General features: G+C 40.9%; 1 protein-coding gene across 4 annotated transcripts in view; it reads left to right on the forward strand.

Moving 5' to 3' along the window:
• The window catches only part of ANKIB1 (ankyrin repeat and IBR domain containing 1), an 89,348-nt gene that overhangs the window by 317 nt on the left and 72,946 nt on the right, over positions 1 to 16,085 (forward strand). The window contains exon 1 of one of the 4 annotated variants that reach the window (XM_085050703.1): positions 18 to 38. The exons of the other annotated variants lie outside the window; for them this stretch is intronic. The gene's annotated coding sequence lies outside the window, so the exon portion shown is untranslated. Of the gene's footprint in view, positions 1 to 17; positions 39 to 16,085 lie in introns of those variants that run through there. 4 annotated transcript variants of the gene reach the window in all.

The following is a 16,085-nucleotide window of genomic DNA, read 5'->3' on the forward strand; positions in this document are numbered from 1 at the left end:
GGCGAGGGGAGCGGAGAGGGGGCGGCCGGAGCGCGGAGGTGAACGAGCGGCGGGTTACCGAGGCTGGTGCGCAGGGGGCTGTGGGGAAGGGGGATGGCGGGAGCGGCTGGCCGCCGGGCCGGGGGATGAGGGGGCGAGAGGCCGCCTCCGGCCCGGGGTCTCGGTCGGCGGAGGGAGGGAGGGAGAGCTCGCCCGGGAAGCGGCCGGGTGGGGAGGGTCGGGGGCGCTGCCCCGGGGCGGCCGGGAGCGCCGTAAAGTTTGGAGCTGCCCGATGGCCTGGCTTCAGCGCCGTCCCGCTGCTGGGCTCGAGCCCGCCTTGCTCGCAGCCGGGAAATCCTGCCTGGAAGGCAGAAGGGAAACAGTGTGAGTAGCCGGAGTGAGAGCGTGTGCTGCGGGGTGAGCTATGCCACAGTGACCTGGCTTCCTGGCTCCGTAACGCCAGCAGAGCAGCCCTTGAATGAAATTAAACCTTCGCCATCTCGGGGGAGCTTATATATATATATATACAATTTTTTTTTTAACTCCGTGGAAAAAAATTTAGTCTTGATACCGTAGCAGTTTTCTATAAGTAGCAGTATCTCTCTCCCAGGCATGTCTAAACACATACTGGAAATTGGGTAACTTCTAAAAATTAATCTTAATAATTCATGATTAGTCAGTCTGCCTTTATTTACAGTTCAAATAGTATGCAGAGGATATACAGAGTCACGAAAACACACTCGACAGAGTAAAGCACTAATGCTATAGCTTTAATTGTTTGCATGGATCCATCCATTATGACATCCTTGATTGCTCCTTCTTTGAGTGCATTTCTGTGCTTACCAGTTCCAGAAATTGAGCTTTAGTTGTAGACATAACATCAATAATATGCTGTAATTTAAGTACATTCACTAAAGAGAGATTCGGCTTTTGAGAAGATTTTGGCTGTAGAGGTTAGTAATGAGAAGAGACTGTGTCTTCATTACTCCTATGGCTCTTTTATCCTTACTTTCATCCTTTTGATTTTCAGTATGAAGTGTGGTGTATTAATTTCTCTTTAATCTCTCTTGTGTACAAATGAAAAGTAACCTTCCTCCTTGGGGGGAAAAAGAAGGCTTTAGTCATAAGGAAAGCAACAGCATTTTTCAACTACTTAGAACACCACCTTGTTTCATTAATGACTTGTTTCATTAAGATGTCTACATAGAAGTGAATTGGTAGCATTTATAGCAACTTTTCTCTTTAGTGGCCATGGAAAGAGTAAGTGGTTGTCTTTACAAATCACACAAGAGGCTTCTGGAAACTTTAATTCCAAGCCTTTCTGTGGTGCTGTACTCAATCAATTCTGTACTCAATCAATTCTTTCTTCAACAAATTTTACTTCAGTCTTTAATCAAAAGAATAAAATATTTTAATAATACAAATCCTGAATTACAATATTACTATAAACCTACTAAAAAGCTAAACAATGTTAGTGGTGCTCTGTGTTCATATATATATATATATGCGTCAGCAGAGCATTATGAATGAAAATTAATTTTAAAAGAAAGAAAAAAATATACAACGGTGGCACCATAATAATAATATCAATAGCCAAAACCCCAAAGTTAGGCAAGTAAGTTTTATGTAGTCTCTTTAACTTTAATTTGTGCCATACACATTATGGTATATACTAAGTATAAGGACTAGGTATATACATATGTAAGTACATCATTAGACTTATTGCAAAAATCATGGAGGTTCCTGGATTTAGTTACATTTTTCGTATGGGTTTACATGTATCTATGTTCCTATCTGGCCTACACACTTCAGAAAATGAAAGAAAATTAAGCATGTAAATGTGAAAAGGAATGCCTTTTAAAGCTGTCAGCTTTTATTCAATGGAACAACTATTAAAATGGTTTTAGAAAATGTCATTATGTCTTTGCTCACTGTAGAAGACCTTGTTGACGTTATGGTTGATTTATTCTGTCCTGAGCAGTTTATCACTCCTGGTCTGTGACATCTCTGCTGTGATCGCTTATCACTGCATTTCTTTTTGTTTCAGTAGTAGGGCTTTGTTTATTAATCATTAACTAGTTTGGCTAGGTTTTGTTATGTTCTGGATTTTTTGTATGTTTGTTTTTAAGTATTTTTGTGTACTGGGGGATTTTTTGTTAGGTTTTTGTTTGGGGAGTTTTGTTTGCTTGTTTTTGAGGGCTTTTGTTTGTTCGATTTATTTTTGCTGTTTAGCTATCGCGTAGTTACCGTTACCTGTGTAGTTCATTAACTTCACCTTGGAATCTGATAACTAGACATTGCTGTCAGAGTTGTCACTGCTGAAGTTTTGTCAGCTTTGCTAAGGTGACTCATTCCAGTAAGAAAGAAAATTGAGAAGCTGGAGGTTACCAATACGTGTGCTGAACCAATTATGTTTCTAATCACATTACTGTGTTTCCATAATTGCTAATGATACATAGCAAAGAGAGATCTGTTTTTCTTGAAGAGTACTCCTATGGAAATTCTGAAATGTTCAAAATTACATGGGAAATTTTGTTTTCAACATCATTATCATCAGACAAGGCTTTTACTGCTTTTGCTTCCTCCTTCCAAAATACATACCACTTACTTTTCCATGATGCATTACAGAAATCACATTTAGGTGTAAATTTTAGGGGGAAAGGTTATTTCATGCAAGACTATATTACATTTTACATTGAAAGTTCAAGCCAGGTAAGTCTGCCTAATGTTTAACAACTGCTTTCTTCATAACTGCTGAATGTCTTTGAAATTAGCCTTTGTGACAGTGAAAGGCCAAGTGCAAGGTCCCCATCTGGGTCAGGGCAACTCCTGGTATTGATACAGGCTGGGGGATGAAGGGATTGAGAGCAGCCCCACCAAGGAGGACTTGAAGGTACTTGTGGATGAAAAACTGGGCATGAGCTGGCAATCTGCACATGCAGCCCAGAACGCCAATTCTGTCCTGGGCTGCATCAAAAGCAGTGTGGGCAGCAGGGTGAGGGAGGAGATTCTGCCCCTCTGCTCTGCTCTGACCCCACCTGGAACACTGCATCCAGCTCTGGGGCTCTCAGCACAAGAAAGTCATGTGCTGTTGGAGCAAGTCTAGAGGAGGAACACAAACATGGAACAGCTCTGCTGTGAAGAAAGGCCAAGAGAGTTGGGCTTGCTCACCCTGGAGAAGGCTCCGAGGAGATGCTCTTGCAACTTTTTTGAGATATAAATGTAGCCCACAAGAAAGACTTTTCACCAGGGCCTGTTTTGACAGGACAAGGAACAAGAGTTTTTAACTGTTTTAGATAAGGCAAACACTTCTTTTGACCTAAGCTTATTTTTAGTACTGCTAATATCCTTGAATTTTCTTAACAGAGGTTTTGTTGAAGTTGTTCAAGAGATATTTTCATTTGGCGGCTTTCCTTAGATTTGTGTTTTAAACTAGATAAATTCTGAACTCTGCCTTTTGGAGGATAGTCGCAGCTAAAATGCGGCAAGAGATTCTAAATTGATTACTGGAGGGAAATAGAAGGGTCTCTCTGCTGAATGCTTGGGATCCTTCCTGGCTCAGGTGGCATTATGGAGCAGCTGTGTGACAGTGTTGTAAGCAAAGTTACTCTTCTAACTTTTCTTGTTCAATTCTGTATTGACAAGGGAGGCAAGGGGACGAAATGAATCCTCTAAAAGTAAGTTTTATTTTGGTGCATAAACTTATACCTAGAAATCAATGTTTGCACACAGCCTTCAGTAGAGTATTGTTATTTTTTGACAATAACTTAGTGTCGTTTATATATTACATTCTGGCAACTGAGGCACTGTATTATTAATTCTGTATAATAGTTTTTATGTCAGGCTTCTATGTTGGAGAAGATTTTATTAAATTTCTTGGGATTTTCCCTACTTAAGGGAGTTTCCCAATGGCTTGTGATTACCATTTTGATACATCTGAAGAACTTGCAGTGGGCATGGTAGAGAAGATTCCTTATGTTGTCTCTGCCTGGCTGAGTGCAGTGCCTTAAGGGATAAGGGGCAATGTTGACAAGTTCCTGCCCAATGCAGCAGGTGTCTCCTCTGTGACTGCCTTACCTTCCCAAATGCCCTCATATAATACTTAGGAGCCTCTGCACATGAAACCAAGCAGTAAAAAGGATGATGGTTCATTTGTCTTGGTGCTGCCAAGGTTGGGTCAACCTTTACCCTGCATCAAAACTGCTCCTACAAAGCAAAAAGGATGGGTCATTGTCATAGGAGACTCTTTTCTGAGGGGAGCAGAAGGCTCAAAGAGAAGGACCCACTTCTTGGGGAAGTCTGCTGCCTCCCTGAGGCCTGGGTTAAAGATGTGGAGAGAAAGTTTCCTATGCTGATATGGCCCTCAGATTAATATCCATTCTTGATTTTTTTTTTTAATTTTTTTTTCCCCAGGCAGGTAGCAATGAAGTTATGACAAGAAGTGTGCATGTGCTGCAAAGAGACTTCAGGGCCTTGGTTAAGGTATCAGGAGCACTGGTGGTGTGCTTCTCAATCCTTCCAGTTGCAGGGAATGATGAGGGAAAAAACAGGAAGAGCCAGCTGATTGATTCCTGGCTCCAAGCCTAGTGTCACTGGCAGAATTTTGGAGTTTTTGATCATCAGTTGGTTTACATGACACCAGGCCTGCTGGCGACAGACTGTGTACACCTGCCTAAAAGGGAGAAAAGGATCTTTGCACAGAAGTTAGAAGGGCTCATTAGAAGAGCTTTGAACTAAATTTGAAGGGGGAAACTGATAAAACCAGGTTTACTAGTGATAAGCCTGGGGACAGCACACCCATGTTTGAGGAATGGTGTGCTAGTGATGTCCTTTGATCTTTCATTTCATTGAAGATAGGGGATGGAGATCCTTGTGGCAGCAAAAACCAGTGGTTATCCATGTGTTAGAAATCACAGAAGCATCTGAGATTGGTCAGACGGGAATCAGGACTTCTTCCCTGAAAAAGGTGGTGGTATAAATAGCCTGATTGAATTGCTTCTGCATCGGTGCATGCAGCACGGGCAACAGACAGGAGGAGCTGGAAGCCATTGTGTAGCAGGAAAACTATGATATAATTTCCATTACGGAAACATGGCCATTGTGTGATGACTCACAGCTGGAGGGCTGCAGGAGATGCCTGTAAACTCTTCAGAAGGGATAGGCAAGGAAGGAGATGTGGTGGAATAGCCCTGTGTTTTAGGGAGTGTTTGGATTGTCTAGAGCTTAATTATGATGCCAGTGGGGTGTTTATGGGTAAGGCCAACAGTGCAGATATCCTGGTTGGGAGTCTCTTGCAGACCATCCAGCCAGGTTGCAGAGGCAGACAAAATATTTTCTGAGCAGCTGTGAAAAGTTTTACAATCATTAGCCCTTGTTCTCCTGGGGAACTTCAACTCACCAGGTGTCTGCTGGACATACAATGTGGTGGAGAAGAAACAGTCTAGAGGAAACCGTTCTCAGAGAATGTAGAAGAGAACTTCCTGACACAACTGGCAAGTAAGCCAACTAGGGAAGGTGCCCTGCTGGACTTACTGCTCACAAACAGAGAATGACTTGTGGGTGATGCGTTGATTGGAGGCTGTCTTGGGCACAGTGATTGTGAAATTACAGAGTTTTTAATTCTTGGAGAAGTAAGGAGCAGCAGAACTGTTACCTTGGACTTCTCGAGGGCAGACTGGCATATTGAGGAGACTGGTTGACAAACTTCTGGGAGACATTCCTGAAGGGCAGAAATCCAGGAAGGATGGGCATTTTTGAAGAAAATCCTAGAAGTGCAGGAGCAGGCTGTCCCCATGTGCCTTAAGTAGAGCTGTTGGGGAAGAAGACTAGCCTGACTGAAGAGATTGTTCTGGTTTGAAATTAGGAAAAATAGGAGTCTATGGCCTCTGGAAGAAGGGGCAGCAACTCAGGAGGGCTACAAGGATGTCATGAGGTTATGCAGGGAGAAAATTAGAAGGGCCAATTAGAACTTAATCTGGCTACTGCTGTAAAACTTGATAGAAAGTGTTTCTATTAATACACCAGTAACTAAAGGAAGGCCAAGGACAATCCCCATCCTTTATTGGATGAGAGGGCAAACAAAGTGACAAAGGATGAGAAAAGAGGCTGAGGTACTTAATGCCTTCTTTTCCTCAGTTTTTAATAGCATGACCAGCTGTTCTCTGAGTACCCAGCCCCCTGAGCCAGAATGAAGAGACAAGGGGCAGAATGAAGGCCCTGTAATCCACAGGGAAAGGGTCAGAGACCTTCTGCACCACTTACACACTCACAAGTCTACAAGGCCGAGTGGGATCCACCCGAGGGTACTGATGGCACTGGCAGAAGTGCTCACTGAGCCACTTTCCATTATTTACCAGCAATCCTGCTTAATGGTGGAGGTTAGTAGAGGTTATTAAATGTGACACCCCTCTACAAGAAGGGTTGGAAGGAGGATCTGGGGAACTACAGGCCTGTCAGTCTGACCTCAGGGTCAGGGAAGGTCATAGAGCAGATCATTTTGAGTGCCTTCACGTGGCACATACAGACAGCCAGGGAATCAGGCTCAGCCAGTGTGGGTTTGTAAAAACCAGGTCCTGCTTGATCAATGTGGTTTTTTTCCGACCAGGTAACCTGCCCAGTGGATGAGGAAAGGCTGTGGATGTGTCTGCCTGGGTTTTAGTAAGGTCTTCAATGCTGTCTCCCACAGCATTTTGCTGGTGAAGCTGGCAGCCCATGGCTTACACAGATGCACTCTTTGATGGGTTAAAAACTATATAGATGTCTGGGCTCAGAGAGTGGTGGCGAATAGTTAAATCCAGTTGGTGGCCAGTCACTAGTGTGGCTCAGTATTGGGGCCAGTCCTAGTGAATATCTTTATTGATGATCTGGAAGAGGATCCAAGTGCACCCTCAGTCTGTTTGCCAGTGACACCAAGCTGGGTGCAAGTGTTGATCTGCTGGAGGGTAGGAAGGCTCTGCAACGGGATGTGGATGTGCTGGATTGATGTGCTAAGGCCAATGATACAAGATTCAACAAGGCCAAGTGCTGGATCCTGCCCTTGGGTGACAACAGCCCTGTGGAGCACTACGGGCTTGGGATGAATGAGTAGCTGAAAAGCTGCCTGCCAGAAGAGGACTTGGGAGCTTTGGTCGACATGATGTCAGCTAGGAGTAGCCTGTGGTATAACTTAGTGGAAAAGTGATGAAAGAATGTTAGTGGCTAATTGTGAAAATTCTTACACAGTTTAATTCTGTGGTAATTGTCCTAATTAAAATACTGACCTTTGTAAAATGTACTATAGGGGTTAGTAATCTCTCACTTCCCCTACTCCCATCCTCACCTTCCTTGAGGAAAGATACAGTTCTGGATGTATCGAAGCTTTTTTTGGGAAAATACACTTAAATTTAACATGTATAAAGCCAATTATATATGCACTAATAGCATATTTCTTGACTAGTTTATATAGTCTCTGTTCAATTGTGATTAACTGTACATAAGTTGAAAACTGATTCTCTGCCCAAATACTTCACCTGGTGATCACTTTTCTTGGAATTTAACATGAAAATCATAAGATTTTTTCTGCTTTATAAGTATAATTCTGCTTTTTAAACAAGCCCTGCTTGTTCTTATAGCAGGTACTTTAAGCAATGTAGGAACATTGTGTCCTGTTTCTGTGCAGCTGGTTTTGGCCCTGGTTGTAAATTACTCCAAATGAAATAACTTAGAGGAGGAAATTGTATTTGATATATTTATTAGTTTGAGTCCACTTAGGATTTCCTCTTCAGGGAACTTCCATAGATGTTAGTTGGGGTAAGCAGTGCCCCCCTGCCCTTTTATTTCAAATGGATTTCTAATAGGAATTTTGAAGGCAAAGTTATGAATGGTATATTTCTATTAAAATTGTTGTGTAATACTAACTGCATTAAAAAGCAAGGATGCTCAGATGAAGCACTGATGATAATTGAAATATTTCCTGTTATGAATCAGCCTTTGGAGAAATAGCTGAAAATTATGAGGAAAGGTCATGATACATACTTGTCAATGTTTTTGCAAATAAAATACGTCAAATAGTGGTTCTATTAACATTTATTGTGGATGTAAGAATAGGCATTTTAGGACAGTTGTAGTTTAATAATAAACTCTTCTATGTATTAAGGTTTTGGTTGCTACTATACTGCTGTGATATGCAGTTGTGTGTTTTTCTTTCTATTTCTCTTAGTTACTATGTGTGTAAGATGTGCAAGGCTGGATGCACACATCAGGACTAATTTTTGACCGTAGCAACCTGTAAATGCTGTTGCAATAGAATTGTCTCCTGAAGTATTCTTTTTGTTACTAACGTGCCTGTGTAAATTACTTGCAGAATTGTCACTTAGCATTTTTAGGCTTTTTAATCCAGGTGGCTCTGTTGTGTTCTACATCTCTAAGCAGCTGAGGAACAAGTGAATATATTCATCTCTGGTTAACTCTATCAAGTTGAAAGACTACAGGCAGACATGTAGAAAATTTCTGACAGAGTAGAGCCTAGAAAATTTCTTGTCAATCTCTTGAATCAAAAATGGTGAATTTCACTGATGTGAAGAAACTGCAAAAATGTGTAGCTACTAAACTACGAAGATCAAAGTTCCAGCTGTACTAATAATGCAGGTTATATATTTTAACATTTTGAGGACTCATTGCAGGTTCATTCACGTTTGCTAAGTAGTTTAAGTTATCTCTATACCCATAAGTTGAGGATTTTGATAGTTTAAAGCTCAAATCTTGAGACCCAGCTGTATAGCAGACTTCATGACAGCAGAACACAGTTCCTCAGCAATGATCTGGCACATCTATTCTGTAGAAATATATCTACTGCAAAATCGTGCTAGCAAATAATGTAGGTCTGTGAAACATTGTGAGTTAAATAGTCTAAGAAAAAACATTTGTTCTTTGTGAAGGAATTCCTGTTACTTGCATTCTCTGAAAGTTTGTATATGGAAGTGCACAGCCTGCAGTACTGAGATGTAACTAACAGCTCTGTAGCTTATTGCAGTATAAATATACAATGGCTCTTAATTTAGGCCCTTTTCCCAGACTTCTTGAGAGTCACTGACACAGATACTTTGTGTATTTAGTTCTCCATATTTAGAAGGATGTGTTGGAGAGAAATCTTTCATTGGAGCTATTTCAGTGAGTCACCAAGTGCAAACTGCCCATTAAAAAAAAATACTGAAGAGGCTTTACTTGGTGACTTACTTGTGTACTGAAGTACTAGTTCTTTGTAACACCCCATTTACCAACCTGTTAATTAGTTAAAATTAAACTGCATGGAAGTCCTTTATCCTTTTCAGGACATGATAATTAGTATTCAGTGAAATTAAATAGTTCAGCTTTGCATTTATAATCTTAATTAACTACCTGGATGAGGTGATGGAATGCACAATCAGCAAGCTTGTTGATGACACCTGGTTGTGTGGGTTGGAGGGCAGGGCTGCTCCTCTGAGAGACCTTGACAGGCTGGAGAAGTGGGCTGACAAGAACCTCATGGTTGGTGTTCAGCAGAGTCTGAACATTGAAACAACTACACAGGCAGGAAACCCATGGCTAGAGAGCAACGTGACAGCAAAAGACATTGCTTTCCTGGTGGACACCGTGTTGAATCTGAGTCAGCAAGGTACCTTTGAGCAAGAATGAAGCCAGTAGCTGAGAGAAGTGAGTATTTCTGTCAGCTTGACATTTGTGTGACGGCATCAAAAACAGTGTCTGGTTTTGTGCCCCTCAGTATAGGAGAAATGGTGACATTCTGAAGCAGGCCTAGAGGAAGACTGCCAAGATAATTAGGGTACAGAAGCACATAATGTTAAAAGAGAAGTGGAAGAGCTGGGTGTCCTCAGTGTTCAAAGAAGACTAAGGTGGTGGATCTTGTTTTCAGTTAATGGGAGGGTACAGAAAAGACAGAACCAGACTCTCTTCTTGGAGGAGCTAGGTGACAGTGCTATAGGGACAACAGAAAAAGTTCCAGCAAGGGATGTTTCAATTAGACATTAGGAAAGATTTGCATCATTGGGGTGATCAGATGTTGGGATAAGTAGTCTGAAGAGGCTGTAGGATCTCCATGCATATCTTGGAGATACTCTAATCTTAATTGAGAACGGCCTTGAGCAGCCTTTGAAGCTCTAAAGGCTGCCATGAGTAAAGTATAGAAGCTGTTGACCTTCAGAGGTTCCTTCCAATATAAATAAGTTCTTCCTCCATATCTCGTTATATGGTTGCACAACTCCCTCCTCTGCATACAGCTGGTTCTGACCCAGCTGAAGTGTTTGGCCCAGAGAGCTGGGGAGTTCTGTAGAAGAGAGCAATATTGTTGTCTTAAATAAATTGCACTACATGGCTCAAACCCTGTTTTTCAACCTGACTTCTGCATAGTCAAAGATTTTAAGTAATCAGTTCAATGCTTTGAATTATCACGTGTCTGTCATGAAATAGACTAATCCTTAATGAGATCTTTTTTCAAGTGTTTTGTATGTTAAGGGTTTTTTTTTTTCTGTAATATGGATTACTTTTCCCTACTATGAAGAAGTAGCCTGATTAGTTGTGCGTTCTTTCAGGCAATGAAGTAAATTAATAATTGTAATGGGAATACAGGCTTATTCTGGGTTTTATTTCTTTGTTGAGGTTGGGTATTTTTTGGGTGGTTGGTTTGTTTGGATTTTTCCCCTCCCAAAAAATTTACAAATTCAGACTTTCTCATAAGCAAGCTGCCTGAGGTTTATAATTATTTGCTTAATAAAGGAATAGAAAGTTAAATTCACTTGTCTGGAACAGGAGTTAGACAGGCGGCATATTCTAGTATAAAATACTTTGTTGTAATCTTTAAAAAGAAATAATTTGGAGGGTTTAGTCTTTGTTACTCTGGATATAATTGCAATGTAAAGTGTGCAAACCTGAGTAAAAATCAAATAATTTTACTGTAATTGCAATGTAAGATGCCTCTTGATTTGGTCTTTATTTCATGGATATACCTCTTAAGTTTATTCAGAAGTCCTGTTGATTTCTGTGTTGCACGTATTTTGCTGCATGTATATATGAGTGAGGAATCATTATGGAGAAGCAGAGTTTTTGAATCAGTCCTTAAGAAGATGATTTGTTAACTTTCTTATCCCTCCCCCCTTCTTCTAGCTATTTGTATGGTTTTCTAAGAAGATAATGAGTCAAGTTTCTCTGTAATTAGTCACGAGCATGAAAAGTATACTGAATTAATTTCACTTTTTTGTTAGGTTGTGGTATTAGGGTAGCCATGAAGAATTACTAATAATTCTGTCCTTCGTTACTTTGGAAAAATTCAAAGGTTCTCAATTTTAGAATCTACTCATGAGCACCAGAGAAGAAATCCTAAACCCCAAAATCATGTGTTTTCTGTGAATAACTTCTGTATGAATAATATAATTTCTAGCAAAACCAAACAGTGTTTTCTGTGAGTCTTCAGCATGTTTTAGCTTCTTCAAAGGAATGATGATATTCAGATCAAAGCAGACTGGGTTAGTGCTAAATGGAGGTGTTCAAAAAGGTTTCTTTTCGAAACATAAAACCTCAGTATGAACTTTGAACAGAAAAATATTCTTGAAACAGTCTACCCATGGCTTTTTGTGAAAGTAAATCCTTTCACATTCCTGAAAGCCAGACAGTCCGCCCTAATCATGCCTTGCTTTAGCTATTGTATACTTTATTTTCCCCAGTACTGCCTGGGTCTGTTTACTGTAACTGATGATTCCTGTTCTCTTTTAAACTGCCTACCCAGCTGCTGTATCCAAACAGCTGAGGGCACAAGATATATTCTGATGCAATAATTGTATGTTGTGGCCCTATTTCCCTACTAGGGATAACAAATTGTTTTTATTTAAATGTGGTACATTTAAATGAAATTAAAGTGGCTTTAAAATCTATCCATACAGAGTAGAAGCAGTATTCTGTTTTCAAAATGGATTCAATGAGATATGAGGCTGTGAAATGCAGAGTTTTGGGCTTTTTTAAATACAGTCTGCCATTCCAATTGATTAAGGAAATAAGATTTCCATGTTACACAGACACTTGATTACATCCTGAAAAAATGAGCAAGCTATTGCATAGATGGATTATATGCCTTTTAGAGTAGGCGGCTCCATCATCCCTGGTTCCTGGAACATTCCAGCCTCATGCCTTTCTGTTGCAACACAATAGGTTTTCACACAAACCACGATTTGAAAAGGGAGTCTCTTATATTTATGCTCTCCCTTTATGGAGGTATATTTTTATTATTATATATTGTTAGTCATGGCCAGTTTTTAAGCTGTTAGATGCCTGCTTCAGAGGTACTTCTTACTTCATAACAAATAGTGTTAAATTTCTTTCATTTCTTGTCTATTGCTTTTTTCCCTTTCTGTACTTTCTAGAGAGTAGTTTAGTGCGATTAGAACATCCTTCTTGCTGTGCAGGACATTGTATGAGTAGATAGGGTGATACCAGAGTCGATTTTTAAAGCTGTTTGTGCCTGTTGAAATTTTCAGAAGACCTTAAATCCTCCAGTGAATATCTCAACCCTGCTGATAAAATATTGTTTCTTCATATCCAGCAGCAATTGAAAATCAGGTCCATGGATTGTTCCCCAGCAAGTGTTAAGTCTTTTATGAAATGTGGTGAAACAGGATTAGTGATACAGGGGAGAAGGAAGGGAATGTTGTTAAACGTCCCTCTTTCCCAAAGTGCAAGTGGAGAGGGACTCCATTAGATCTATTTCTCACAGTTCCTCCCTTCAAGACTGTGTTTGTTCAAAAAGCTTTGTGCCAATTTAGTAGAGCTTGTTCTCACTGGAGTCCTGACGGGCCCCTGCAGCTACACTAAACATTTTTCACCAATACCTGCTTTTTAAATGCCAGGGTAGCAGAGCTTGGATTTTTCCCTCCAGTAAATGCAAGTTCACCTTTGTCCTTTCACTGCCCATTGGAGAGGGACTTTAGTTGTCTTTCCACATAGGTCTTGCTTGCCTAGTGTCAGACACCTGAATAGCATCAGCTGCTGCTGTTAACAATTGTGTGGGGTTTTGCATAATGAAATTAAAACTGGACCCAGACAGGCGTGCCTGTTTTGCTGACATTTTTGTAAGGGGCTGAGGTGAAGTTGCTGTATCAATTATTTGTTATGAGTTTGCATCCTGATACAATTTGATGCCCCTTTATACACTGCCCAGCATGTGTTATTGCAAGCTTGGCTGCAGTTTGCAGTAGGCAGTGCTGCCTTTGGTACTTACATGATGCCTGCTCTGTATCTGCAGTCTCCCACTCCACCCAGCAACATCTTCTAGTCCATTCTTCATCCACTATCCCCTTCTGAGTGTATGGCTGCTGTCAGAGTAATAGCTGATAAAATAATGCTGGGCTACAAAAGAAATTTCATGAAAATTGTTTTAACTTTAGCTAATGCAGTGGTACTGCCTTGCCTCTAGCACCCAAACAACTGTGGGCTTTGCACATTGGTGGTGGTTGCACTTCAGTATGAACAAATATTGTTTTGAAAGTATTTCCACTCCATACAGTACGCAATGGTACAAATAGTCCTGCCTCCCTATCACTGCTGCCATGCTCTGGCCATTTGGACCATCAACATCCAGGTGGGAAACCCAGAAGAGGGAATTTATCTGAGTTAGATCTATTCTTCTCTGTGCAGTCACACACCAAAAAAAAAAAAAAAAAAAAAAAAAAAAAGCAAAAACCAAACAGAAAAAAAAACCCAAACAAACAAGGGGTAGTTTGGAAATACGGATGAACGGAAGGGGTGGATCAGAAACAAAAAGGGCAGGATCAGCTCTGGTGTCAATTAAAGCCACTTTAGAAACTACAGTGTACGTTTCTCAAGCAACATTAGTGTCATAAAAAGATATTGGAGGCTGATTTCCAGCCTGCTAAGTGCATGCTTCAGAGTAACTATAAAAATTACGTTATAATTTCTGAGGCTTTCAGGGAAGTCTGATAGAGGTCACGCACTGATCTGGGCAGGGAAGTGGACCCGGGGAGGAGAACAACCCAAGAATAAGTAGTGAAAGGAAAAAAGAAATGAACTTTTTGTGGCTTTTTTCTGGCAGAGAGTGGGGTTAGGGAATGTTCTCTTGTGGTGCCTTTTACTTTACAAGGAGGAAGAGCTATTCTTAAATTAGTGCCTATGTGTTACACTGGCGCTGGAGCAGGTTGTTCACAAGGCGGTCACCACGGGATTCCTGAGCATCACAACTCTGCAAGCTGCTGGAACTAATACAGCTGGTTCCCCCAGCTTGTGTCTTGTCTACCACTGCTTGTCTTTGCTTCTAAAAATCTCTGCAACTAGCAGTGGGATTTTTCTTTTAACAAACTCTGTATTCTTGGACCTTACCCCAGTGGATTTCTGTCTCATTTTCAGACAGCCAAATATAAGTTTGCCAGTACCTAGTAAATGCTGGCTTGATGATTGAACTTTTCCTAGGCATAGGTCAGTCTGCTTAAGAACTGCTTTATGAGTCATGGTAGAGGAAGCTGAATGGGCTTGTCAAGCTGAAAGAGAGACATGGTGACTTAACAGACAGCAGTAAACTCACTCTTTTGCATCAGCAGGCTGGATTCCATAGTCTCAAGTGGCCATTCACCATATTGGGCTGGATATCTGCTGTCAGTGCTTTGCAGCCAGGTTTGGTAGACATTAAACTCTTCTCTTATGTGAGGAGGTATGCCTAGCTGTGGAGGCAGCAGGAGGGGAATGCATGTTCCAGTCCCAGCACCACAGCAGGAAAGCCCATGTGCAGATGTCCTCTGTGACTTTGTGAGCAGCGTTCGGAAATAGCATTGGCTGAGAACCTCCTGTGCAGTGTCACTGACACCTCTTGAGTCAGGAGGGTGACCTGGATCTTTCTGTTCTGCAGGACCTCCCTGTCTAATGTAGCAGCAAATAAGGGACGCAGAGGTCCTAAAAGTCACCTTCCCTAACCAGAAGTACCAGATCCATGGGTGAGGTAGCTGTGTGTAAGCACTGTCAGTCATTCTCTTCTTGTGAACAACTGAGAACTCTATGAAGCAGATGTGGAAGGAACAGAGGCAGTGAGGAACATAAACTCTGTGAACTCCACATTATGTATTTGATAGTAGATGTTTTTGAGAGCAAGCAGTAGTAGAAACAAAGGCAATGTAAGTCTGGTGAATGCTGTTTTTAGAGCACTTGCTTTCAAGCATAGGAACTGTGTGTAAAAAAAGGTAAGGCAACATCTTTCCATAAAAAAACCCCAAACAACAGAAACATCCTATGAAAATGTGGACAGTATACAAAGGTGAACGAGTGGACAAGGTGTGAGAGGATCTTGGGTACTGGATAGCAAGCCAAAGGCTTTCACCCAGGAGGGGAACGTTGTGTGACCATTAACAATCTGATATTCAACAGGCTTAAATTTGGTACCTCAGGTGATCTAGTTCTGTGACAGGCCAGCATAGCTGTCAATTACAATCTAAATATTTTTATAATTATTCCATTTTTTCTAGACTGCAGTGTTCTGGTTTAAAGTATAAAAAGTAAAGTGTTTTCTGACTAATAAATTAAACTGTATATAGTGTTGAATGCTTAAGTCTGTTTCTGAATAGAGAAATTTTCTTCATATTCAGAAGACCAGTGAAATTTTTCACGTATGTTTTGGCTATGCAAGGGTTTTCTGTACAGTGTCTCCTTGTTCTTCCCCTGGAAACATGAAGTGAAGAGCAGTAAAGCGAGTGAGAAGCATTACAGACTACAAGAGAACATGGGAGCAAAGAAACTGGTGGAAGAGGGGAAATTTTGGGAGGAAGTCTCCTTTTATTTGTTGTTGCAATGAAGTAGGGAGGAGCAAAGAGAAGCAAGGTCTATATATGTGATACCTTGAACATTACCAGAGTAAGAGAAAAAACTCAAAGGACTACTTATGCTTTCTTCTCTCTTTTGTTGTGTCTGGCTGTAGTCTTTCCTTGATAATTAATTCAGCATCTCAGAGAAAGAGGTCCTTCACGAGAAAATGGGGGGGGAGGAACCTAATATAATGCAACATCCTTGAAAGACAGAATATGACTATTCTATCTTAATGTAAAAAATATTTTAGATGTGCTTCAGGGGTTTCCTGCATTCTGGCT

Source organism: Lichenostomus cassidix, chromosome 2, assembly GCF_008360975.1.
Source record: "Lichenostomus cassidix isolate B80296 chromosome 2, HeHo_3.0, whole genome shotgun sequence".
Taxonomy (NCBI): Eukaryota; Metazoa; Chordata; class Aves; order Passeriformes; family Meliphagidae; genus Lichenostomus; species Lichenostomus cassidix.